Genomic DNA, 26,274 nt, shown 5'->3' with positions numbered 1-26,274 from the left:
GCCAAAGGAGAACCTATTGTTGTGGCCTGCTTGGCCAGCCCTGAGGGACAGAGCTGCTGTCTTTGGAGGCCCATATTCACCTCTGTTAAGAGAGTTGCTGCCACTCCCTCCACTCCTTTGCACTAACCACATGTTTTTCACACACACACACACGCCCCAGACATGAGAATTTAATGTACACTGTTCATCAGATAAGGGAGACAGTTTGTTGAAGAAAATGTTTGCTGGGGCTATTGCTCTGAGCAGCACCAGGGTGAGTGGCTCAAAGAGAATCAATTTCATCCAAGAAATCTGAAAAGAGACAGGAAGGGGAGGGGCTCACTTCAGCAGTAGCCAAAGAGACAAGGGAGCTCAGGCCACGAAAAATCCTTCCAAATTGAATTTCTGGCCCTGGTGGAGACAAGCCAGGGCTGCTGGCAAGAGAGGCCTAACCTCTATGGAAGAACCCTGGGTTCCTGGGTCTGAGAGTCACCTTTGGCCTCTAAGGAGGCACTTGAAAAGGAGAAAAGCATTCCAGGAGGATAGTGCTCCTCTGTAGAATACCCCACCACTGATATCTGGAGACCTCCTTTTCTCCTTCACCCTTAGCATCTTACTCCCTCCTGATTGGAAATGAGGAGTTCCAGAGACTCTACCTCCAGAACAAGGGTCTTAGAGGTGGGACAATTCAGACAGAGAGGCAGGAGGCTGGAACAGGGGCATTACCTTCCACCTGTGAAGGCTCCAAGGAGGAGGCAGCTTCAGGCCAGGCTTCACTGCTCTGGATCCAAAAGGAATCTTTAATCACCCCTCGGTGGGCTGCTCTGAATCCGGCAAAGCCCTCCCTTGGACATCACTTGGAGAGCACCTGAGTGGGTGATGCTTGGTTGACTGTGAGGTCATGATCAATACTATGTCTACAAAGGAGCATGCTGGGGAAGTGATGGCCAGATTGTGTGTATGCGTATACCCGCGTACGCTTGTGTGACTCTGCACACTGTGTGAGCGTGCAACCAGAGCATCGAGCCAAATTCTGCCCAGTCCACCGCCCCGATAGCCTCTCCAACTCTGAGCTGATGGACCACACACCTTCTGGCCTGGGGTAGGAAGGCCGCGAAGAAATCTTCCCTGCGACGCGGAGGTGCTTATGTCTCTGGCGGCTGTGACTGGGGAAGGCGAGCGGCAGCGGCCCCCCATAGCTCGCACCCAGGGCTTGGCCCGGGGCTGCGGCGGGCCAGCGCGGGCGGCGCTGCTGGGCCTCGCGCTGCTGGGCTTCGCGCTGCTGCTGGGCCTCGTGCTGTACCTGGCGCGTGCAGGACCGTTGGTAGCGTGGTTGGCCGTTGGGGCTACCACGGTCTGGTGGCGACCGAGCCGCGAGCTCCGTGGCCCGCGCGCCGTGCTCTTGTCGTCATTCGTTCGCAGCCAGCGGAGGCAAGGAACACTGCTCCTCTCCCCTCTAGCCAACGCGGCAGCAAACGGAAAGCTCCTAGAGCCTCGGACTCTGGTCAAAGGACTCGAACCCGCTGAACTGCTCCTCATGGGCAGCTACCTGGGTAAGCCCGGCCCTCCGCAGCCTGCCACCGCGCAGGAGGGCAGGGACCCGAGGGAGCGGCCTGTCCGCCGCCGCCTGCCCACCCGCTCCTCGCCACCTACACCTGCGACCCAGCGGGTCCCGCAGCGCGGTTACCCCTCTCTCCCGACCCCTTTCCACCAACCCCCCAAGAGGTCTATGCATGGGGATTGTGGGACTTTGGCCAATCCCTTTGTGATAGTTCCTCCAAGACGCTATCCAATTCAGCAGGCCCAGTATTCCATGCTAGGGGTACTGCCCACGGTGTGCTGGAATGGTTGTCCCAAGAAGGCTGTACTTTCGGTTCGGAACTCAAAGATGGTGTGCAGCCCAGGGACTGTGAGGATTGCCCCTCCGGACAGCAGGTTAACTCGTCGTCGAATACCAGGGCAGTTAATCAACTCAACCCTGCCCTCACCATCTGGTAATGTCCCAGACTCCTGTGCCAAGGAGAACGATCTCAGAGAGGGGAAGAAAAGGGTCGCGGAGGAAGACGACCAATTACTTGCTGATGGTCAGGAGAATAAGAAGAGACGCCAGGATAGCAGTAGGAGTGGACAGTCTCCATCTGTGCCCCTGGTGGCCAATGGAGTCTCCACTTCTTCTGTGCCTAACCCTGGGTCTCTGAAAAGAGTTCTCCCTTCCCAGAGCTCAGGAGAACATCCGAGTAAGCGATCTTGTACCTCGCGGGTTGGCTCCCTGACAAGCACCTGCGGCCGCAATGCCATCACCAGTTCCTATAGTTCTACCCGAGGCATCTCTCGCCAGCAGCTGTGGAAGAGGAGTGGCTCCGTTTCATCTCCCTTCTCTAGCCCAGCTTCCTCCCCAGAGAGGCCAGCCAAGAAAGCAAGAGAAGAGAAGCCACCTCAGCCTTCTTCCACTCCTCAGGTGGCCAACAAGGAGTCCCAGGGCCAGAAGGCTGTAGACACTCCCACTCAGAAGCAGCAGAACTCGGGGGCTTCCCCGTCTACACCTGGCAGCTCCAGACAGCGGAAACGGAAGATTCCGCTGGTGCCCAGGCGGCGGAACAAACTGACCTTGCCTTCACCACCTCAGCTCGGTTATCCCATCACGGCTGAGGACTTTGACCTGGAGAAGAAAGCCTCGCTCCAGTGGCTGAACAAGGTCTTAGAGGACAAGACTGATGTTCCTCCGAAGTTGGTCAGTGAGAAGCCACCCGACACTCAGCCTTCTTTCACCCTGCCTGCTGCGAGTACCACTTCCTCAGCAGCCTCCTGGCCAGCCCTAGGCACTAGCCTGAAGAAGACGCAGAGTGTCCCAGGACCATCCCTCCCAGAAGCTTCACCTCTGAAGACACCCAGTCTTCTGGACTCTCTTGGCTCTTTACCATCAGGGCCCCTGCCAGAAACCCCTTCAGACTCAAAACCCACAGCCACCTTTTTGGGACTGGTCCCTGCTTCCCCCACAGCACCAGTCGCTGACACCAAGTCACCTCCAGCCCTTCAGGCTGACACATCTACCCCCTCCCCCATGCAAGGAGTGATGTTTGGTGGCATGTCAGACAGCCAGACCTCTGACCCTTCCTCCCCAGGTGCCCTAGCCATGTCTTCTGCTTCTCCCACCTTCAAGCCTATTTTTGCAATGGCACCTAAAAGTGAGAGTGAAGGCCCCTTGCCATCTAGTCTGTCCAACCTCCCCACAATGACCAGCACTGCCACCTCAACTTCTAAGCCCATCTTTGGTGACCTAGGGCCACCTGTGGCTGTGCCCTTGCCTGCTCCCTTTTCCTTTAAGCCAACAACTGCTGTGACGGCTGCTGCAGCCCCAGCGGCCCCTCTGTTTGCTGGCCTGGCCACTGCCACCTCTGTCGTGGCTTCCACCACCACCACCACCACCAGTGTGTCCAAAGACTCTAGTTCCAAATCTGCTTTTGGCTTTGGGGTCAACAGTGTGGCCAGTACTGGGAGCAGCACAACTAGCAGCATGACTTCCGCCTCTCAGCTCTTCCCCTTTGGGGTGCCCCCTGCTTCTGTCACCAGCTCTGCCAGGGCCATGGGCTCTGAATTCCAGTTTGGCAGGGCCCCCATCATGCAGACATCCACAGCAGCGACCACCTTTGGCCAGTCTCTGCCTGGTGCTGTTCAGATGGCAACCAGCAGCAGCAGCAGCAGCAGCAGCAGCAGCAGCACTGCTGGCTTCCGTGGCGTCCGGGGCTCCCTCACAACCTCAGCCCTGGCCGCCACCTGCCAGCCTACCCTGACTTTCAGTAACACCACCACTCCTGCATTCAAGATTCCCTTTCGCTTAAGTGCCAAGCACAGGGTCGCAGCACACCCAGTAGTCATCCCCCAGCCCAAATTTGGGGCTGCCAATGGGCAGCAGCAGAGGTCCACCAAGCCAGCCCTAACCCCAAGCGTTGGCAGCCCTTTTCCTTTTGGGAACTCTGGGGCCCCTGCCCCATCTGTAGCACCAGTGCTAAGGCCAATGTCAGCGCTGGCGGCAGCGCTGGCCCAGCCGGCCCAGCCGGCCTTTGGCAGCTCAGCGCAGACAGGTTTTGGCTTGAAAACCACAGCCTCAGCCTTCAGCGTCCCTGCCAGCACAAAGAAAGCCTTTGGTGTAGCCACCACCTCTGGCTTCAGAGCTACCACCCACACCACTAGCAGTGGGACCAGCAGCTCAGTGTTTGGCAGCTCAACTTCGTCCCCTTTCATGTTGGGGGGACCTGTAGCCCCAAGTGTTGGGCTCAGTGTGGCTGCCCCAGACACCAACTCCACCTCTGGGGCATTCAATTTTGGACCTGGACAGAGTGGTTCCACAGGCACCACCACCCCCTTTGTGGGGGTCTTAAGTCAGAATGCCCTGGGGATTCCCAGCCAGGGAACACCATTTGCCTTTAATGTAGCCAGCACATCTGAGAGCAAACCTGTGCACGGAAGCATCTCCACACCTACCTTTGGGCGGAGCACCCTAACCGCTGGAGTGGGCACAGCGGGCAACAGCCTTTCCATTGGGGTGTCCTCCATACGCACCCAAGGCTTTGTTGGAGTCGGGTCCTTTGGATCAGCATCCCCTTCATTTTCCATTGGTGCGGGACCCAAGACCCCAGGTGCTCGACCAAGACGGCAGGCCCGAAGGCAGCACAACCTGTAAGAAATAGATTCTGTCCCCGTCCCCATCTTCATTCCCCTGTCCCTGTCTCCAATCCCCTATCCCTGTCTCCAATCCCCTGTCCCCACCTCCATTCCCCTGTCCCAGTTTCCATTCCCCTGTCCCCACCTCCATTCCCCTGTCCCAGTCTCCATTCCCCTGTCCCAGTCTCCATTCCCGTGTCCCAGTCTCCATTCCCCTGTCCTACTCTCCATTCCCCTGTCCCAGTCTCCATTCCCCTGTCCCAGTCTCCATTCCCCTGTCCTACTCTCCATTCCCCTGTCCCAGTCTCCATTCCCCTGTCCCCATCCCTTTCCCCTGTCCCCATTCCCCTGTCCCCACCCCATTCCCCTGTCCCCCTCCCCATTCCCTTGTCCTTGCCCAAATCTGGACCTCAGCACCTACTAGGAAGAGCCTCTGACTCTTCAAGTTCCATAAAACAAAACTACCCTAGATCTCTAGCTTCAGCCACCAGGATGGTGGTAGCAGCCCAGGGGCTCTTTCCCTTCTGGAGGAAGCAGGCGCCTCAGGGAGGAAGCAGGCAGTGGCAGGGCCGAAGCCTGATAACCTGTACTTGAACAGTTGCACTGGTGTTGAGAGCCACAGCCCAGTCGGGATGGTGCCTGGCGTTTTGCCAGGGGGAGTGGTTGAGAGGTGGCGCCAGGGAGCCATTAGGAATGGTGATGGTTGAGCTCTCCTGGAGTTCCTGGAGAGTTCGCCTGGGTGGCATATTCCTAGGTTCCAAGTTAGTTCCTGCTTGAATCTACAAGTGGCTCGTGACCTCCCGGTTATTTGTGCCCAGCCAGGCTGCGGGATGCAGCTGAAGAACTAAAGGAACATCTATACATAGTGTCGGCTCACTTCCCGGACTCATTTAGTATGTCCCTTAGTCAGGTGGCCTCCCTTCCCACCTTTTCCCCCAAGAGCCATCCTTGCCAGAGCGTGCAATGCACACAACTTGAATTTCTGTTGCATTTGGTGGGATTGGATAAAATGAATAATTTTCAGTCACAAGCGGGGAGGTCTTTTGGATCAGCAGCCCCTTCATTTTCCATTGATGGTGGGACCCAAGACCCCAGGTGCTCGACCAAGACTGCAGGCCTGAAGGCAGCACACCCGTAAGAAGTAGCTTCTGTCTCCATCTCCATTTCACATTATTTATAAAATAAGAACTATATTTATATAACATGGGCAAAAGGGACTCCAGTCCCTCAAGAAAGCTGTCTGGGACAGCACTTGAGCCCTTTCTTTACACAGAGATCACCCAACTGTGCAGCTAATTCCTGATCACCGGCATTCATACTTACCACTTCAATGAACCAAGATGGGAGGAATTTAAAAGCGTAAATACAAAAATGAATTTTTACTTTGTTAAAATATTTTAACACATGATTCTCCTAAAGAGGATGGGCATGGCAGCAGTTTTACTTGGTTCTCTTCCTCTGGTCTTTTCGCCTGGGAGACCCCAGTGGTTGTTGCTTGGGCTGCCCCCTTTCGCCCTGCCAAGTGCGAGTCAAGTCTTATCTTCAGCCCTCTGCCAGTTTGGCCCCGAAAAACTTGGTAGCTCAAGACTGTCAGGCTGGCAGAGCTGGGAGTGACAGAAGCTCCTGGAGAGGGCAGGATGCCTCCAACTGCCCTCAGCCGCCACCTCCACCTGCTGGCCTCGCTGCCCATTGTCTGCCTCTCCTCTTTGGGAGGAGTATGAATTCCTATGCCTAAATTTAAAAAAATATTTAAACTTAAAATTTTAACAAAAATTCATTTTTTAATTTAAGCTAAATTGCCTTTTAAATTCCTCCAAGCTTGGTTCATTGAGGTGACTAGGTATGATTGCTGGTGACCAGGAACTAGCTGCATAGTTAGGTGATGCCTGTGTGGTGAAGGGGCTCAAGCGCTGTCCCCAGGCAGCTTTCCTGAGGGAGTGGAGCTCCTTCTGGCTGTGTTATATAAATCTTATAAATAATGTAATGGAGCTGTATCCTTTTGTGACTAAGGTTGAATATCTTGTGACAGGGGACTCCCACCCCAAGATCAGTGGGGCACCTGTGTTAGCCTGGCTCTGTGCCAGGCTGAAAAAAGAACTGAGACCCAAGTCCCAAATTCCTGTTAGGGTTGGAGGGGTAAGAGTGGGCCACATGTTTAAAAATGAAGCTTCTACCTATGCCTGATGTAAAGTGGATCCTCTTAAATTTATGAGCTAGTTCACCTCAGCTTACGGGCAGGCCACTCGGCTCAGGAACACCTTGGTGGGAAGGGGGGCTGGTACCGCCTGGGCGTGGGTATGTATATATGTATATGTTTGTGCATTGGACAGAACAGGAGGTTGAGGTTTTTCCATTATAAATAAAAATTTAATTCCTGTTGAATCTAGTTGGACTTTTTAGTATGAATGTGAGATTTTCCTTCCTGCTCATGTCATTAAGAAAAAAAATTTTTTTTTTTTTAAATGGACCTTGAAGGCCTGGAGTGAGGGGCAGGACTGTGACTCTGCCCCTACATCCTGGTAAAGCTCGTTCAATCCAGACTCCTGGGAGCTATGTATCAGGTTTCCCAACAGCATACACAGCAGTAGAACTTTCCAAACACCATGCCACTATGTGGTCTGAATGAGGTGCCCCTTTATCTTTCCTCCAGGATTGCCACTGTGTCAAAGACCTTTAGGTGTCATTACAGGTATTACATCCACTAGAACTGTCGGGTGCAGTGCTTCAAAGTGCCTGGAAAAGTACCTGGCACGTACTAGGCGTGCAAGATGTACTTGTTAAAGAAATAAACTTTTACTTTATTTATGCCTCACTCTCGCCCCAAAAGAAAGACAGCTCTGTCTTAGAAATTTGCCAGGGAAGAAGCTAAGGTATAGAAGCTCAGTAACTCACACCAGGTCACTGAGCTTGTGAGGGATGGAGCTGGGGCTAGTATCCATGTCCTTCTCACTCCAGAGCTCATCCCATCTTCATCCCAACATTATAGCATTTTAAACCATAATAAGAGGTATCATCTTCAACTTGGGGGTTGTAACGGATTACATAAGATACAATGTAAATCTGAACAGAATGAATTGCTGTGGCCAGGATCAGTCAAAGGAAAGAGGCCTAGTGGTAACTAGAAGAGGGGAGAAAGAATGGACAGGGATTTCAAAGAGCCCCAAGGTCTTGCCTCCAGGGTACATGGTCCACCCTGAAGAGAGGCCCTTCTCTAGTAGCCTCAGCTATGCCTCATTAGGACACAAGGACATAAAACCCCTTAGGGCCAGGAACCCTCTTTCAATAAGACCTGGATCTGGTAGAACAGTGGCAACAGTGCAGAAGCTGAGCCACTTTGGAATGAAGGAAGATTCCCCTTCCCCCTGGCTACTAGCCAAGGTAAGACTTGCCGGTGGCCATTCATGATCTAGGACCTTGATCCTGTCCCACCCCTCCACTGCCCAGACCCTCCATGGCAAATCAGCCACTGCCATTCTGGGGCATATAGAAAGTTTAGACATCAGAAACAGGTGGTTTCCTTGGGGTCTGATCCCCTTTGACCTCTAGCTCACCTGGGTGGACCTGGTGCTACCATTCAGGCCAGTGCCTCTGAAATCCAGCCACCTCTATCTATGCCTTACATTCCTCTGCTTTTCAGCTCAGGCCTTTGTCCCTCCTGGACATTCCTGACTGTCCCTAAGAGCTCACGCCAGCCCCTCCAATGCTGAACTCCAAGCAAAATCCCTGGCCCTTCCCCCAGAGCAGAGCTGCTCAAACCACTGCAGAGGGGTCAGGCTCTCCTGGCCATGGGGAGATCATTATTTTAGAACGTGCCGCACCTTGAGGAAGTATCAGGGCACAGAGCAGAGTGAAAATAACAAACCAACACCACCCGACAATGAACGCCACACAACAGGGACCTGACAAATGAAGAAAATAACTTAAAGGGGAAAAAAAATGTTTAATGCTCTGAATCTTGACAGGGCCACAAGAGGTGAGACTGAAGTCTCCAAAGGGTAAGTTCTCCAAATTAGGACACTGTCCCTGTGGTACTGTGCTTGGCCCTCTTCCCTGTGTCAGGGGTCACCAGGCTAAGGCGTGCCAGTTTATTCTGAGGGCAGATGTTGGAGGTTCCATCTGGAGGGAACAGACTTACAGGCCACGTGAAATGATCCAAAATAGGGTCACCAGGCCCAGGGTTAGAGAGGGAGAAGAGGTCAAGGAGAAAAGCCCAATGGCACAGACAAAAGGGGAAGGTCAGGGCAGGAGAAGGGGTTGGACAGGGTTTAGAGAGGTTCCTGAGCCTAGGACAGCTTCTCCTACCCTTCTCACATCATGAGGGGTTTTGAAAGGGATGTCTGTCTTCACTGCTCATCGTCTACTCCTCCTGTTCTGGTAACAGTTTCCACTTCCCCTCCCAAGACCACCTCCCCCGTGCTCAGTCCATGGTTTAGGGTGGTGTCCCAGGGTATTACATCCTCCACCATGTCAATGACTCATGGACTGGCTTGAGAGTAATGCCAGTGGAGAAAAAGAAACTAGGTCTGACCCCTTGGCAGAGACAGGGCATAAGCTTCTTACTCCACATTGTGGAGACCCCCCCGCCAAAAAAAAAAGGGCAAGATCAATGGACAAAAAAATATGGGGTGAGAGAGAGTGAATGGCATTATTTGGACCCTTGGAGCCAGCTATACCTGACATTTCAGTTGCATAAGTTGGAAATTTTTATTTAGGTTGAAGCCACTCTGTGTTGATTTCTGTCACTTACAACCAGAAAGCTTTTGATTCATCCAGATGTTCCAGGTCCTTTAAAGAAGTCAAAACAGGATGTTATTCTGGCTGATGGCAACCAAGTTCAACCAAGGAAACAGAGAAGATTTAGCTGGACAGAAGGTTTCCAGATTATTGCCAGAGCTGATGCCATAGGACATTCTGCAGGAAGCTAGCGGGACCAGTGACCAGGCAGTAAGGTGTCACTGCATCATGGCATGTTTTTGCCTCCTGGTGGCCAGAGAGACATACTTGATGGCAGCTTATACTATATACCAGGGATAGACACAAAGCTCAACATGCCTCCTCCCAACCCTAGCCTTTCACGAGGGCCAGGGGTCCAGTCCCATGTGGTGCACTTGCCTGCAAAACTTGGGTAGAGACAGAAACTGCTGATCCCACCCTGCTTTGTGCAACTGTGACTTCTGTGCTTACTCTATCACCCCACTAAGTGATGATCTCTTTATTGTCTGTTTAATATAATGCACTTGTGAGAAAGTTTTATTTTGTTTTGTTAGAGAAAATGATTCTGCTTACACCTTTCAAATTTAAGAACCAGTCATTTTTTAGGCCACGATTAACCATGTACAGGACAGGAGGTCCGGCTTTGCTCTGTTTACTGGCACATCTCCACCCTACAATAGGATTTCTTGACCCTATGGCCCCACTGTAGGCAACATAGCTTTTTTTTAAAAATTATGGTCATATACACATAGTATGCAGTTTACCATTGTGACCATATGTGAGTTTACAGCTCAGTGGCTCAACTACTGTCACATTATTGTGCAATCCAACTCCACTGTCCATTTTCAGAACATTTTTATTTTGCAAAACTGAAACTTCATGCTCATTAAATAACCCCTCATTCCTTCCCCCCACAACTCCTGGTAACCACTATTCTACTTTGCATCTCTCATGAATGTGACTATGCCAGGAGTAGAATCATAAGCATTTGTCCTTTAGCGATCGGATGATTTAACTCAGCATAATGCCTTCAAGATTTACCTAAGCAACCCAGCTTTGAGACATTTTGTGTGTGTACCCACTAACTGTGGCACTCGGTTCTTTACTGAAATGGTCAGTTATCTGCTTCATTTCATACCTGGGAAAGGGGAAGTTCAGAGATACAGTGTTTTGAAATGCAGGCCCAGCACCCTATCAGCACATTTGAATTATTTAATATTCCTGGAATTGAGCTACTCGTTCCTCATGCATCTGGAACTCCCTCTTGAAATCCTTCTCTGACAAGCAACAAGGAGTCAGATGATGACTCCATCCCATAAAAAAAAAAGACTGTCATAAGACCCAATGAATAATATGGTTACCTATTGATTTGCTTTTCTTGTCTCACATTTCCAACCAACCTCATAAGTCTGGAAGTAAGTGATTTCAGAGGAGGTATCATAAGAGGGTTTGTGATGCTTCTCCCAGGCTCAGAAAATAAAACCTTATTAAAGTGAATTCATGGGCCTTAAAGAGAATTGAGCATTTGTTTTTAAGACTCCTACCAAAAATAGGGACACAGGTGTACCCATGGGCACGGTCATGCATATATGTCATCAGGTGGCACCTGATCCTGCTTCTGAAATTTTTCCAGGCCAATCAATCTGCACTAATTCTTCTTTCTCTGTCATTTCTGGATTCAATGTGAGTTAGCTTCTATGTGGAGTTTGGAGCTTCTTCGTCTCACACCCAGAACTTTTCAGGTGTTTCTCCAGCTGTAACTCTGCATCTGAGACTTGCCCTCTGGCCCCAGGCATCATCCTCAACCAATTTTGATCCCAGATGCTTCCAGTCCCAGCCTTGAAAACAAAAGGTCCAGGGAAGGGGAATTTAAACTCCCTGGAGAGCTGGCTATCCCACTGTGACATATTTCATCTCATGGTAGACAAAAGGAAAACCTGGGACAAACATTTGGACACAAATGGACCAAGAATTCCAGCTCCTTGAAATCTTCTTCCAGTGCTGGCCAGGGAATCCGTATACCCTATCTCCTGTCCCTATAACAATATCCTTTGACCTAGCCAGGAAGTTAGGGACACAGAGTATATCTACACCAGTCTATTATGTAACAAACCCCATATCTAACATAGGTCGCATCACCTGGACCTCATAGAAAAGGTTAGACTTGAATAACTCAAGCCTTCAGGAGAACATGGATATTCGTCTGATTGAATGGACAGGTTAGTTTTGCCCCATTAATATGAACAACAAAAGCCTGAATTAGGAATGCATTGAGAACCTCTGGTTTCATATTATGTAAGATATCACATATGTTGGCATACAGTTGTAATATTACCTTAATATATTTTTAGCATTTGTAGGGTTGTTTTGATAGCTCACTTTACATTGATATCAATTTTTGTGTTCTTGCTTTTTGTCTTGATTAGACTTGTTTGATTTTTATCAACTTTTAGCTGTATTATTTCTTTTCTATTTCATATATTTCTGCTCCTACTCTTATTTTTTCCTTCCTACTAATTTGAAAATAATTTGATTGTTAATCTAGATCCTTTCTGAAAGAAGTACTTTAAGTTATAAATGTTCATCTGAGTACTTTTTCATCCCAGAGAGTCTGATATTTTAAGCTTTTATTATCATTAAGTTCAAAGCACTTTTTATTTACCTTTCTTGTACTTTCTTCTTTGACCCGTGAGATATTTATAAGTGTGCCATTTAATTTTGAAGTAATTGTGATGGGGGGTGGTTGAGGTGCTATATATCTTAAGGTGATTGATTTCTAACGTAATAAATCATGCAGGAAACACAGTCTTCATGATTTCAAAATTTAAATAAAAGTAATGGAAATGCTTTTTATGTTGATTGTATTGGTTACCTACATGTCAAACCATTAAAACTGATCAAAGTTCATGATTCATATATATGCATTTTATTGTACTTCAATTTTACCTCAATGAAGATATGAAAAAAAGTAAGCTTTAAAATACCCAGTCAAGAAACACATGGGTAACTGGGTGATTTGGGTATAATACTCTTTTACTAGCTAGTGCCTCTTTTTGGCCCTCTCTTTAAGTATCTGTAGTAGAATGTTGGTAAATGGTATTTTAAAAATAAAAACTGGATTAAAAGGAAAACTGAGATGCTTTTATATTTTGTCACTAATAATACTTCCGTAAATTTAAATGGAAAACCACTTGTTAGAATTCGAACTGAGTTGCAGTTATGCCCTCAAGTTTAATTTAAAATGTGCTTTTTGATTAAAATTTCAATAAAGATGAATTCCAATAATAAAAAAATACATTGCAAAGTTAAAAAAATAAAAGGAAACTTCTGGTCTCATTATTCAACAAGCATACATGTCCACCTAAGATAAATGGTAGGTAGAAAGAGAGCTGGATGGACTTGAGTCCAAATGCTGATTTTTAAAAGATCTCTGTATCTTAATTCCACTTTCACAAAAGGAAGGCGATGTGTTCTAGGTCAAAGGGTTGAAGAATAATGTGAAAGAGTGGATGTAAAATTGCTGGACATTTTGCCTGACACAATAGAATCCCTAATGTCACTTTTCTTCTTTCTTCCCTCCTTCCCTTTCTTCCTTTTTCCTTCCTTTTTTCCTTCCCCCTTTGAGAGATACATTTGATTGGTCCAGGCAGAGAGCATTAATTGACCAAGTACCCTGGATCATTGTGTGGTTAAAGGTGGGTGTCTACACTCAGCAATTTCTTCCTCCAGTCTAGGCCAAGGACCTCTTGCAACTTGCCTGTCCCTCACTCAGTGCCTTCCTCTGTTCAACCGGCCACAGGTTTGCATTTGGACCTTAAGGCATTCTTTACCATACACTCCAGCATCTTCAGCTATTAATAAAGTGGTTTTTTATCCCATTTGGTTCTTTATTTCCATTAAATTTCTTGAAAATTCAAAAAAGCATAATTGTCAGGTAAGGGCACAAGCATTCCTAGGTTTTAACAGACAGACCTTCAACCTTGAACCTTATCTGTACCACCAACAATCAATGAGACAACTTTTGCTAAGACTGGCCAAATTCTTTGGATGCTTAGCAAGAAGTCCCTTCAGCCTTGATCCTTGCCCAAACCCCAGCCAATCTGTCCTCAAACTACCTCCCCTCACTAAGATACCCCCAACCTCACCAGGGCTGTTTTCATTTATTCCTGGCAAGGGGGAAAGGATTAGAAGAGGCCAAAACTCACCCACAAGGCAATGGCCAGCCTGCAATACACAAAGCACAAGACACCCCTCACCTGAGAATAGTCCTAGGGGAAAAATGGCATCTAATAGGCAGGAAGGAGAAGAGAAAGGAAGGGAGATAAGAGATAAAAATGAAAAGAGAGGAAAGAAGGAGGGTCCTCCTATAGGGTCCTGCTATAAAGAAGGAGGGTCCTCCACTTCCAGCCTCAGACCAGCAGTCCAGTTCTCTCACCATCTGTTTTAGGTAGGTCAGATTTTGTGGCTAAAAAAATTGATGCTGTCCCCATAAATATAGTTCATATTGCACTGCACATATTTATAAATATAAGTGCTGTAGCACCACCACATTGCCTGTGAAGAATGCAGGCAGGTTGTGATTAGAGGTGAGCCAGTTCCTGATTGTGGGTTAATTAGCTCTGCTAATAAACTGCCTGTAGCTTTACTTAAGAAAAATAACATATTTCATCTTAGGTAGAACAATTACAGTGCATGTAAAATAGATATTTTTGCCTCGTGAGCATTTAACATGCTTTCTTTGAGGAAAACACACACACACACACACACACACACTATTTTCTTTTAAAAAGTAAAAAAAAATCCAACAACCCCCCGCCCCCCAGCAATATGTTCCCTGATTGGATTGTAGTGAGGATGAACATCAAAGGGTTCCAGTGGTTTTCCAGTTCAAGATCTGGTCTTTGGCTGATGGCCATTGGCAGCAGAACAAGTCGGTGACATCAACTGGATCCCAGCAGGAGTCTGGGGGCTGCAAGATGAAGAGCAATGTAAATTGCTAAACAATAGGACACAAAAGAAATACCTTAATTAGCAGTGAGAGGGAGGCTTGAGATGGGCATCCCCAGGACTTGGAGAAGGTGCCAGGAAGGCTGGCGAGCCCATGAAAGAGAAACAGCAGGAGACAGCAAGAGTATGGGTGGTCCAGGGCAGCAGGGTAGAAACATGGCCCAGACACAGTTATCAGGAGACATGTGAATCCAAGGTTTGCATTAGCAAGTGTCTTGGAAACTTGGAGGTGGAGGAGATATCAAAATTTACCTTTTTCTGTGATAGCCAATACCTGACCTAAGTACTACCTCTCGCTGTCCTCCTGTGCCCCTTTGCAGACATGGCTAATTGGTGGTAGCATTCTTTCCTATGGATCCCAGGCAACCATGATGAATTAATTGGAATTGGCAAACCTCCTTGACATCCCTGATCTAATCTGCCTCTTTGTTCTAAGATAAGAAAAGTGAGATCCAAGATAAAATCGTGTTGTTTTGAGTATTTTAAGTGACCTTCAAAAGGTCTCCTGAACTTCCATTAAAACCCTGTTCAGGGGACTTCCAGATATCTGAAGTTTCTGGTTTTCATCAAGGCTTATCTTCAAATAAGTCACAGTAATTCTTCCAGAATCCAGAAAAATAATGAACAGGAGTGCAGACAAACAAAGTAAGTAACATTTGTTCCTAAGCATTACCTTCAGGTGAAGGAAGATTCAAGAAATAGATTGGGAGGGGAAGGATCAATGGAGCCATTATATTGCACACAGTAATTAGCTTTCTCCATGGGCACCCAGCCAGGTGATGGCAATGTCAACTAAGATGAGCACTGTTCCAGTCTTCCAGTCAGGGTATCTTAGAGTTATCATAACAAAATACCATAGACTTGGTGGCTTCAACAACATAAATCTATTTTCTCACCATTCTGAAGGCTAGAAGTCCAAGACCAAGGTATCAGCAGGGTTGCTTTTTCTTGAGGCCTCTCTCCATGGCTTGGATATGGCTGCCTTCTCCCTATGTCCCCACATGGTTATCCACTTCTCTGTGTTGTCCATGTTCCAATCTCTTCTTATAAGGGTTCCCATCATCTTGGATTAGGGCCAACCCTAAAGACCCCTTTTAACCTTAATTGCATCTTTAAAGCCCTGTTTCCAGGTACAGTCACATTGGAGGTTAAACCTTCAATGTATAAATGAGGGGAGTGTACAATTTAATCCATAGCACAAGGTTATCAAATGATGGCCCTTAGAGATAGAGGGACCCTGGAAGGCATGGATTCCCACCACTTTTCTAGTGCAGGACTCCCTCTGTAGGATATGTGGATGCTCTTCTAGCTCTGCCCCAATAGCAGTAGGAGCTCTGCCTTCACACAAATACAGGTGTATGGAGAAGCTTGCAATGCTACCAAATGATGATTAGCAGTCCCCCAGTGTGTTAGACAGAATATGGAGATGTGCATATAGAAGAAAGGATTGGAGAGTTGTGACATGGCTGGCTTTGAAGGTGGAGGAGGGGGCCACAAGCCAAGGAATGAGTGGCCTCTAGAAACTGAAAAAGTCAAGGAATCGAATTCTCCCTAGAATCTCCACAAAGTAATGCAGCCTGGGCACCTTGATTTCAATATTGTGAGACATATGGTGAACTTCCACAGAACTCTAAGACTAATAAATCTGTGTTTTTTTTAAACCATCATGTTTATGGTAACTTGTTATAGCAGCCACAGGAAACTAATACAGCCACCTAGAAATACTAATAAAGGGGGAGGGGGGGAATGGAGAACAAAAGCCCCAGAAGGAAAGCTGACAGGAGTATTGAGAAAGGAGGATATCAGAGCTCCCATCAGTTGGGAGAGTGGCCCCCATTGTTCTCTGTTGATAGACCATTTTGTATACACATTCCCACTGGGCTGGTGTGATTAATTTCTGGGCCTAGCTCAGCACCACTCAGGATAAAGACACGACACCATGCCTCATGGATTCATGGGCTTGCACTGACCTCTCTGGTGGGGCCTGTAGCCTCACAGGGTAAAATTGGCTAACAGGAATCTCTCTGCAACAACACTGTTAGCTCCTCCGGCCAGAACTATCAGCTTTTTATAAGGATAACAAGACCCAATTTTGGAGTCAAGCCTAGGATTTTAACAACAATTTGAAAGGAAAGATGACCCAGAATTCCATCTGCCCCTTTAGAAGTTAGCATCTATTAAAGTCCTGTGGAAGCATGCTCGTTCTGATACAACACTCTTCTTGGTGGCAGCTTAACCCTTTGAATGTCAGCCTCCTCCTTAATGTCAATTATCTTCTCCCTGGACTATTCCCTTTATCCCCAAGACCCTTGGCACACAAATCAATGAACCATAAAGACCCAGCCCTGCCTTGGCAAGATCCCTGGGGAGGGAGAAAGCCAAGGAGGGTGAGGAGACCTTAGAAGCCATGGTTTATGCCAGACCAGGGAGCCAGGCCGAAAGCATGCTGTCCAATCCCAGGAAGGCTGGCAGATGATAAGTGCAGCCAGCTTTCCCTGTTCTCCCAGAGCCAGAACCCAGGGACATGTGCAAGGCACGTCTGGGCTTTGGTGTAAAAATAAACCCAAGGCTGTCAAGCCCTAGCATATTAATGACAATTAATGATTCGCTCTAATCCTCCCCAGCTCTCTGTGGGCATCTGTGACATGCTTCGGGCTGGACACCCCTCCCCACTTTCCCCACCTCCTGCAGATTCCATCCATATGCTGAGCTGCTCAGGAATGCAGATCTGGGAAGGAAAGTTAAGAGCCAGAGATGCCCACTAGGAAACCCCTGCCTGAGGTTAGATGGAGAAGGCCAGCCCATCAGCCATGGGTAGGGACTCCTTTCCACCTGCTCTCCCTGAGACCTGCAGGGCATGGGCAGTCGAATCTCCTTTCCAGAGCCCCAGGGCTGGGAGCCGTGGCCATGGAAACTGAGGCCTCAAACACACACTCCTGGGGGTTTCAGGTGCTCATGCCTTTTGGCTCAGACGCTGTTCAAAACACAGCCCCATTTCAGCCCTGTTGATCAACCTCCCCTGCTCAGGACCCTAGGTCCTATATGTGAATGGCAGTTGCTCCTGGCCCCTGAAGACTCTATCCTCCTTAACTGCTTTTCTGGGCTAAGTTCTTCTCAGAGGTGAGTCCCTTCCCGGTGTCCCCAGACAGAACCAGACGGTTTGCCTGGTTATAACTTGGGCAGGCAGAGACCACATCTGTCATGATCCTCATTCTGTCCCAGTTGCCTAGCTTGAGGCCAGGGGTCACAGGTGCAGAATAAATGTTGGATATCTGCCTGGTCAACTGGTCCCAAATGGAAAGTGGTAGTAGAACTCTACCTCACTCGTGCCAAGTGCCCTGTGAGCATCAGCTCTCATTCTTGTGCATCAACTGTCTCCTTTGATCTCCCCACACCAGATTCCTTAGGTGCTGTTACTACCCCCATTATTTAGAGGAGGAAGAAAATAAAGTTTCTGCAGCTGAAATACTTTCCCTATGTCCCACAGTTCCTGGGTGCTGAACTATCAAGAGTCAAGCCCAAGTTGCATCTACCCAGTTCCATCATGGTCAAGCAACACAAGCATGTCCTTGCTTCATCAGATTGTAGCCTTCAAGGCCATTTGCCCCAAGGAGACCAATATGGCCTTTGAAGCAGCCCCAGGAACTGGCTTTTTGTTAGACTCCCATTTTACAGATGAAAAAACTGATGCTTAGAAGAGCAGAGCAAATTTCTCTTCCCCAGAACAGAGCTGGGGTTCAGTAAACTGTCGGGAAACTGTTTCTGTGAGAAACAGGTGCAGAAAACCAGAGAGGGCCTTGCAAGAGGCACTCAGAGGAATCAGTAAGAACTGACCCTGAGTTTGGGCTTATGGCCGAGAGTGCAGAGGCAGGAGGGAGTTGCTTATGTAGGAAGTAAAATGATTTGCTTTCCTGATCATCAGGCCAGACTTTCTCTGTAAATCTATGGGTGGGTGCCTGGGTGGCTCCAGCCCAACCCCCATACTTATAACCCACTCACGGGGGAGAGGGCAAGGAACGCAAGAGGAACTCCAGTTTCTCTGATATATAATGAGCAAGAGATAAAATTTGCTGAGATAAAAACATTGCCTTTTTTTTTTTTTTTTTTTTGCCAGTTCCATTTGGGATTAATACTACCAGGAAGAAGGGTGAGTCCCTTCTTTAGAGAAAAATTAAAAAAAAAAAAAAAAAAAACTAAACACTGACTCAAAAGAGCCCTGCAAACTGAGTACCTTGAAGACTTTCTCCCACCAGTTTTGAAATCTAATTGGGCACTTAGCTAGGGTGGGAATGAGAGATTCTTGTAGCCATTATGGAAACACACACAATGAGAAAATTATTGCCTTCTTAGTCCTATATGGAACACCAATTATTCTGTGCCAAACCTACACTGGGTTTCTACACAGTAAGTCTTTGGAGGCAAAGGAAATCTCCCTCCCCTTGCCCCCCGTCGGCCTTAGTAAGAAGAAGTGGGTTGCTGTCATTGACTCAAATTTAACCACCAAATTCCCCTTTGAAAAGGACAACCCCAGCCCAGACAGGCCTGGAATGTCATGCAAAACACCCAACTCTGAAAGGTTTCTGCTTCCTGTTTCAGGCATCCATCTGGACACACCACTGCGTTTCAAGCAGTTTGGTGGTGAGGTCACTGCTCTATTTGTCACCCAATTCCTCCATTCATCTCCCTTGTCATCTCCTTAGACATGGGTGGGGGTGGCTCCTGGGGACCCAAGGTGAGCTGCGCCTTTGATCCTTGCCCTTTCTTATTCCCCCAAGATGCAAAATCATGGGATTTCTATCCAACATCCACCTCACCTAAGAGAGCAGCACGTGTCTTCTTGAGTTTACTTATAGAAAAGGATAGCAAGGTGTGACAAGCCTGCCCCCTTCTTGACCTGTCCACACAACCAACAGCCAGGCATGCGTCAGTAAGTACAGAGCAGAAACAGAAGCACATTTGCTGAGTTATTCAGCTGAAGCCTGCAAAAGGTCTATTATGCCTAACATTTTTCCTCATATTGCCTGCTTATGCATGAGCATGTGTGCATGAGCGTGCACACACCACACACACACACACACACACACACACACACACATACCACACACTGCCATCTCGATTGCCTCTGTAGAACACTGGTTCCGGCTGTCCAGCCTCTCTTCAGATTACTGCAATAATGTCCCATCATGTCCCTCGCCATTCATCTCTCCCCTGATCCAGCTCTACACACTTTTAAGAGCTCAGTTAGGATGATGCCTGTTGACACCCCTCTTCCTTCTGTTACCTCGAGAATAAACAGAAAACCTTTTAACTGGCATGCAAGACCTCTCCTAACCTGACCCTAGGAAGCCCCTCCAGCTGTCCGGCAGCCACACTGCCAGCTGGCCTCCTCCCTGTCCCCTGGTGCACACGCCCACACTCCTCCTCCCTATGAGTGTGTTCATTCCACAACTTCTGCCTCCATGGTCCTCCCCTCTATCTCTACCTGTCAAATCCCACCTCACTTCCAAAGCCCAGCTCAGGTGTCACCTCCTCCACACATCTGCCCACATTCAGCATGGTGCCTGGCAAAAGTGGGACATTTTCACATGACCACCTCAATGCAGTCTTTGCAGTGCCACTGATTTAACTCAGCCACATCAACCTCTAAAATCCCTGAGACCCACCTTATTCCACCTCCCACCCCGCCCCTGATTCTCACCCTAGGAGTGAGAGTTGTCTGGGGGATCATTTGGGTGATGGGATGAAGATGTCTGGTGTATGCATTTCTTAGTTTTAAAATAGCTGGGAGCATAATGGTTTGGTTTTTCAGTGCATCAAAACATCTCACTGCTGAAACAATCATCAGAATCTCCTATTCTCTTCCCACCCCGTGGCAGGTCCTCCATATACCGGTAGGATCAGTGATTGAACAAATGAATGAGTAGCTGTCCACAGCTTGGTAGAGTCTCATTGCTCCTGGTGCGGGCTGAGATAACCGGCCTGACTCCCTACAGCCCTCCTGTCCACCAGGCTCCTAAGCTGCCCTGCCCTCTCTGCCCTTCCTATCTTAGAGAAGTGCAAAAGGAAGCATGAGGAACCTATGCTGGACCCACACACACACAGTGACCAGTGAGGGGTCATCTTGCTGGAGTCCCTTCTCTCTCCCTGCCTCTGTCCAATTAGCTTCTATCTGGATCCTGAGACCAGGGCTTATCCTTTCCCCAGACCTTGGAAGTACCTGTATTCCCAATTTTCCACTTCCTCCGTGGTTTGGTGTCCTTGTACCCAGAGACTGGAGTCCCTTCCTTGAACCTCAGCCATGGGACTAAAAACTCTGCCACCAGCCTATGCCTGTGTCCAAGGCCTCCCCCAGACTGCCCATGACCAGGTACTGCCGTTCTCCTGCCAGGGTTCTAGTGATAGAGATGGGCTCAATTCCCACTTAACCTATGACCTCTTCTTCTTGGCGCACCCCTAGATTGCATTCTGGGAAACAGAGTACAGCTGCAGAATGTTTTCAGATTTAGGAGCAATAGAATGCGGGGGAAAGTGAAGGATTTCTGTTCCCCACCTCCAGACCCAGCCCACAACACACCTCTTATTCAGTCTTCCACTCTCTTCCCCTCCCACCACTCCTGTCTCTATCTCTCTTGTCTTTCTCTCCTCCCTCTCTCCCCCATATCTCCTTCTCCTATCTTCCCCTCTTACTCTCTTCCTACTCTTTATCTCTTCTCTCCCATCCTTCTCTTTTCCTCTCTTTCCACTCCCTCGGCACCCCCACTCCTTTCTTTTTGAGTGATTGCAAGAGAATGAGGCTCCAGACTTCACTGCCTAATAGGGTAGCCACTAGTCACAGCAGTAATTGAAACTTAAATTACCTAAAGTGAAAGAAAATTAAAAATTCAGTTCTTCAGTGCTACTAACCACATTTCAAATGCTTGCTCACCCCAGCACAGATGAGGAACATGTTCACCCTGGCAGAAAGCTCCCTTGGATGGCGCTGCTCACGGAGCCCCCACTGGGTGACATCTGGCCTTTGAATAACACTGCTGACCTTTACGAGAACGTGATGTGAGTGAGCAAGAAGTGCCCATTGATTGAGTTAAGTTGTTGAGATTTCGAGACTGTCTGTGACAGCAGTCTGCCACAGACAGTCCTAAACACTCGAGACCCAGCGCTCAGCCACCCTGGCTTGTCATCTGTGTCTCCCTCCCAGACCCTAGGGGGTAGGGCAAGGGGCCAGGATTTCCACCTCTCTTTATGACCTTCCTCCCTCACCATAGGTCTGCAGCTCTTGATATCCTTCCCCTAACCTCCGCATTTCCCAAATGCCTTTGGCCTCTTTTGCCAGATCCATGTACTGCCTCTGTTATCATTGACTTACTGTCTTTCCTCAAGTGGACTCCTTTTTTTACTTGAAAACTACATTGAATAAATGGACTGCTAGTTTTATTTGCCATTTTAGTCAGACAGAATCAATAGGATGTATATAAAGAAATGTATTATAACTGGATGTGGTGGCACATGCCTGTAATCTGAGTTGACTCTGGAGGCTGAGGCAGGAGGATGGCAAGTTTGAGGCCAGCCTGGGCAATTAGGTGAAACCCTTTCTGAAATTAAAAAATAAAAAAAGCTGAAGATGTAGCTCCATGGTACAGTACCCTTGGGTTCAATTCCCAGTTTCCTTCTCCCACCCAAAAAGATATTATAAAGGTTTAGCACACGTGGTTGTAGAGGTTGATGGCTGACAAGTCCCAGGATTTCCAGTGAGCAAGGTGGAGACTCAGGAGAGCCAGTGGCATAGATCTAACCCAAGTTCAAGACCTAAGATCCAGGAACCAATAGTGTAGCTTCTGAAGGCTAGCAGGCTCAAAACCCAAGAAAAGCCGATGCTTCACTTCAGGTCTGGAGGAAGGATGAAACCAATGTCCCAGCTCAGGGCAGCAGACAGAGGGAAATGCCCTCTCACTCTTGGGAGGGTCAGCCCTTTTGTTCTACTCAGGCCTTCCACTGATTGGATGAGGCCCACCCCCATTCCAGAGGGCAACATGATTTATTCAGTCTAATGATTTCAGTGTTAATCCCATCCAGAAACACCCTCATAGTTGCTCTGAGACTAATTCTTGACCACATGTCCTGGCACCCTGTGGCCAGTCAAGTTGACACAGAAAATTAACCAACACTCTTGCCACAAATAGAAGATCAATACAATGAAAACCTAACACAATTATAAAGCCCAGTTACAACCTATGGCCCATGTTAGGCTCCAAGCCTGAGGTGTGCTGGGTTTTATCATCTTGTGTTGTTTTTTTAAATTGTTGTTGTTGTTCTTTGTTTGTTTGTTGATCTTAAAGAGGGAGATGAGCGATTCTTAGGAAGATGTTACAGGTGAATTGATACTACACTAAGCCTTTTCCCTTCAAGTAATCAGATGTATTATAAGAGAATCCCAAAATATCATTTCTACTATATGATTCGTCTATCCAGCGCACATCCATATCCCAACTCCAGTGACCTCCAGCAATGCCAGGTAGGCTTCATTTCCACTTGAAAGGCCGAGACCCCTCTTGATGACAGTTGTCTCTCTCTTGATGCCTTAATGTAGGAACCACTTAATAAATGGTAAATGAGTGAAGGGACGGCCAGGACCATTCTCTGACCTACTTGGCGGTTTCTGTCAGCAGCAGAACATCATGACAGAGGAAACAGGACTAAAATGTTAAACCACACTAACAGCTCCACCTCCCAAAAAGCTCCTGTGGCACTTAGGGGCAGGGCTTTGTCTAAAGGAATTAAAACATTCAATAGCTCCAGGGCCAGATTAAGCCATTTTGAGGCTCAAAACTATGTTTTGCATCATCCAAAACACCAGAATGTATTTTCAGAGAAAGAACATTGGACATTTCTATCTAAACAGAAATTAAAGCTGCATATATATATACAAAAACAGAGTGTATCAAAGCAGAAGAAAGGAGGGGGAGAGAAAAAGACAGGAGAGAAGGTAAAGAAGAAATCCGAAAATGGGGAAAGAGGAAGAAGAGAGGAGAAAGGAAAAAAGAAAAATGGCCTATCTGAAATTCCATCCTGGCTCTCTCCTGTGTGAAACTCATCCACGATATTTCCCTTTCTGATAGAGATAAGTCCAAACTTCTTTTTAGTTATACAAAGTAGGCATCACTGATATTGAAATCTCTCTTATACCCAGTGTCTTCAGGTCTCCACAGAAAGGGACAAGAAAAGACATCCCCAAAAAAAGAAGAAAGAAAGAGAGGGAGGGAGGGAGGGAGGAAGAAAAAGGCATTCCCATGCACACTCATGGATCACCCTGGGACGTCTTCAGCTCACACAGCCCTCCTGTCACCCCTGAGCTGGAGGAATTCTCCAAGGTAAATACAGGGTTCCAGGAGCTATTTTCAAGTTTCTTAAAAAACCTAAAGGGTTTCATATATTTTCTTGTGAACGAGCCTATTAAATTACCCACAGTTGTGGAGCGGGGCCCTGCGCTTACCTTTAATGCTACATTCCATCCATTTTGTTTTTGCCTGTCTCCCCCAAAAGAGTATGAGCGCCTTAAAACTGGGAATCATGTATTTGTCTGACATCACTTGTTTTTTTAATATCCTCAGTGCCTGGCACCTGACCCTTAAGCAATGCCTGATGAAAAAGACATCAAACAAATGAATGAAACAAATGTGATACTGCCATGTACTGCTTTAATTGCATACTTTATTATATGCCTTTGATTAATTGAAATGTGAAGGAAAATTCATTAGTAGTAAATGTGGATTGTTTGGAAGCAAAAAAAAAAATCACTCAAAATAAGTGGAAAAATATATAATAGGAGGGGTGCTAGGCAACAAAGAGACTGGGAGTCTTTGAAGACACAGACAAATTCGTCTCCACATACAAGGCCTCAGAAACCGGAATCTCCCCTGGGAAGCTGCCGAGCCCCTGGTGGCTGTCTGTTTCTAAGCCCATCAGCTCCAAAAATGCAATTTCTGCAAGTAAGATCTGGAGGCCACCAGCATAAGGAATCTGATAAAATGCAGATTCCCAGGATCTCCCCCAGACCCAGACAGTGAGAGTATCTAAAACCTGGATGTGGGCCTCTACATTTTCCGGAAGTTCTCTGGCTCGTTCTTGAAGCATATTAAAGTTGGAGAACCTTTGCCCTGAGGGTTTCTGGTCAAACCCCATTCCAGCCACCTGCCACCTAGAGCTGGGGATAGGCTCAGAGCAACTAGCTCATCCCCGCACTCCAGCTGTGAGCGCTCAACTCTCACCTGGGACCCATAAACACTGTGTTAGAGAGAAGATACAGAGAGAACCAGGCATAAATCATGCTCTTCTGCCCCTCTTCCCACTCCTGCCTTCCCTTAAGGAAGGCCCTGCCCCGGGGACTGCTCACCGGGTATTTCAATAAACTCCAACTGGCCCTTTATCAGATGGTCCAGTCAATTAGAACTTCATCAGGAATCAATTTGTGAGACCCAGCTGAGATGTAACTATAGATCAGAGCAATGGCAACTGATTATCCCACTAATGGAATATTCCATTGATTAATTGAGTATTTAAATCTTTCAGAACGAGGCTATGCTTGCTGCCATTGTCACTGGATGAAAGGAGTAGGAGAGTGTCGCAAAGAGGAGGCTGATGGTTCTTTCTTCATTTAGCAGCTCTCAGCAAAATAACAGTTCTGCCCAGAGTTCTCAGGCAGCAGAAGCATTGCAAGGTCTCCGGCACAATGCAGAAACCTCCCTCCACAGATTGAACCACCAGGGGAAGATTCTGCACGGCTGTATGCAGACAGCCTCAAAGAAGTATCTATACCAGTGATTCTCACACCTGAATCACCTGGAGGCTTGTGAAAACATAGACCCCTGGGCCTGGCCCCCGCCCCTGCCCTTAACACCTGTCATTCAGCCAATCTGGGGTGGTGCCGGAATTCGCATTCTAGAAGGCTTCCCTGTGAAGCTGGGGCCACACTCTCAGTAATGCTTTCCTCCAGTTTACAAACACACATGTTAGCAAGCAGGGGTGAGGTACAATATTATCTGATACCTACTTGTGTGTTGCAACAGTCTGAAAATTTTCAGTGCACATAATCAATGCCAAGGCTGTATTGACAGCAATTGTAATCTACACGTACACGCTATTTATACCATACATTTTATTAGGACCCTTGATTAAGAATGAGGTTTGGTTTGGGGGGGTTTCATCCTGACTCTAGTTCTCAGCTGTGTAACTCTGGATAAACCAACTTAGCTTCTACAGGCCTGGCTCCTTATTCTTTTTTATTCTGTTTTGCTTGGGTTTGGTTTCTAGTACTGGGGATTGAACTCAGGGGTGCTCTACCACAGAGCTACACTTCAGTCCTTTTTATTTGTTTATTTATTTTAGTTTTGAAACAGGGCCTCACTATATTACCCAGGTTGGCCTCAACTTTGCAATTCTCCTGTCTCAGCCTCCCTAGTTGCTGGGATTACAGGTGTTACTGCCACATTGGGCCTCTGAGTTTCTTGTTCTTATGAGAAGGACTCATTCCTGCATCATGATAGGTGCCTGACAAGAATGTACATAAAGCACTTAACACTGTGCTTCGCACATTTGTGAAAACACAATAAACAGAAAGCTATTACTACTATTACTGATATCCAATACCAAAAAATTTCTCAGAAGTCGGGTTCCCTTTGGGGAAAAGAGCAATGTGATTGCTGTTTGCGGAGAAGCAGATGCTTCTGCTTAAGGGATGGGAAGAGCCCGGGAAAGTCCCTTGCTCCTTGTTTTCTTCTCTGGGTAACCGTTCTGGGTCTGCCCCACAGCCTGACCATGGCGTTTATGATGTTCAGGTTGTCCAGGGCTTGAACAAAATTCCCTGCACAGCTGGTAGATGCTAAGAAGAAAGGGAACTGGCTTTCATTAAAGCTCTACAAC

At 47.6% G+C, this 26,274-nt stretch overlaps 1 pseudogene; it reads left to right on the top strand.

Moving 5' to 3' along the window:
* Window positions 1-1,126: 1,126 nt before the first annotated feature.
* LOC143394821 (nuclear envelope pore membrane protein POM 121 pseudogene) lies at window positions 1,127-5,762 on the top strand (annotated as a pseudogene).
* The last annotated feature ends 20,512 nt before the right edge of the window (window positions 5,763-26,274 follow it).

The sequence above is a fragment of the Callospermophilus lateralis genome, chromosome 3 (genome assembly GCF_048772815.1).
Source record: "Callospermophilus lateralis isolate mCalLat2 chromosome 3, mCalLat2.hap1, whole genome shotgun sequence".
Lineage (NCBI taxonomy): Eukaryota > Metazoa > Chordata > Mammalia > Rodentia > Sciuridae > Callospermophilus > Callospermophilus lateralis.
Note: the sequence above shows the minus strand (reverse complement) of the source record. Positions and strands in the feature narration are given on the sequence as shown.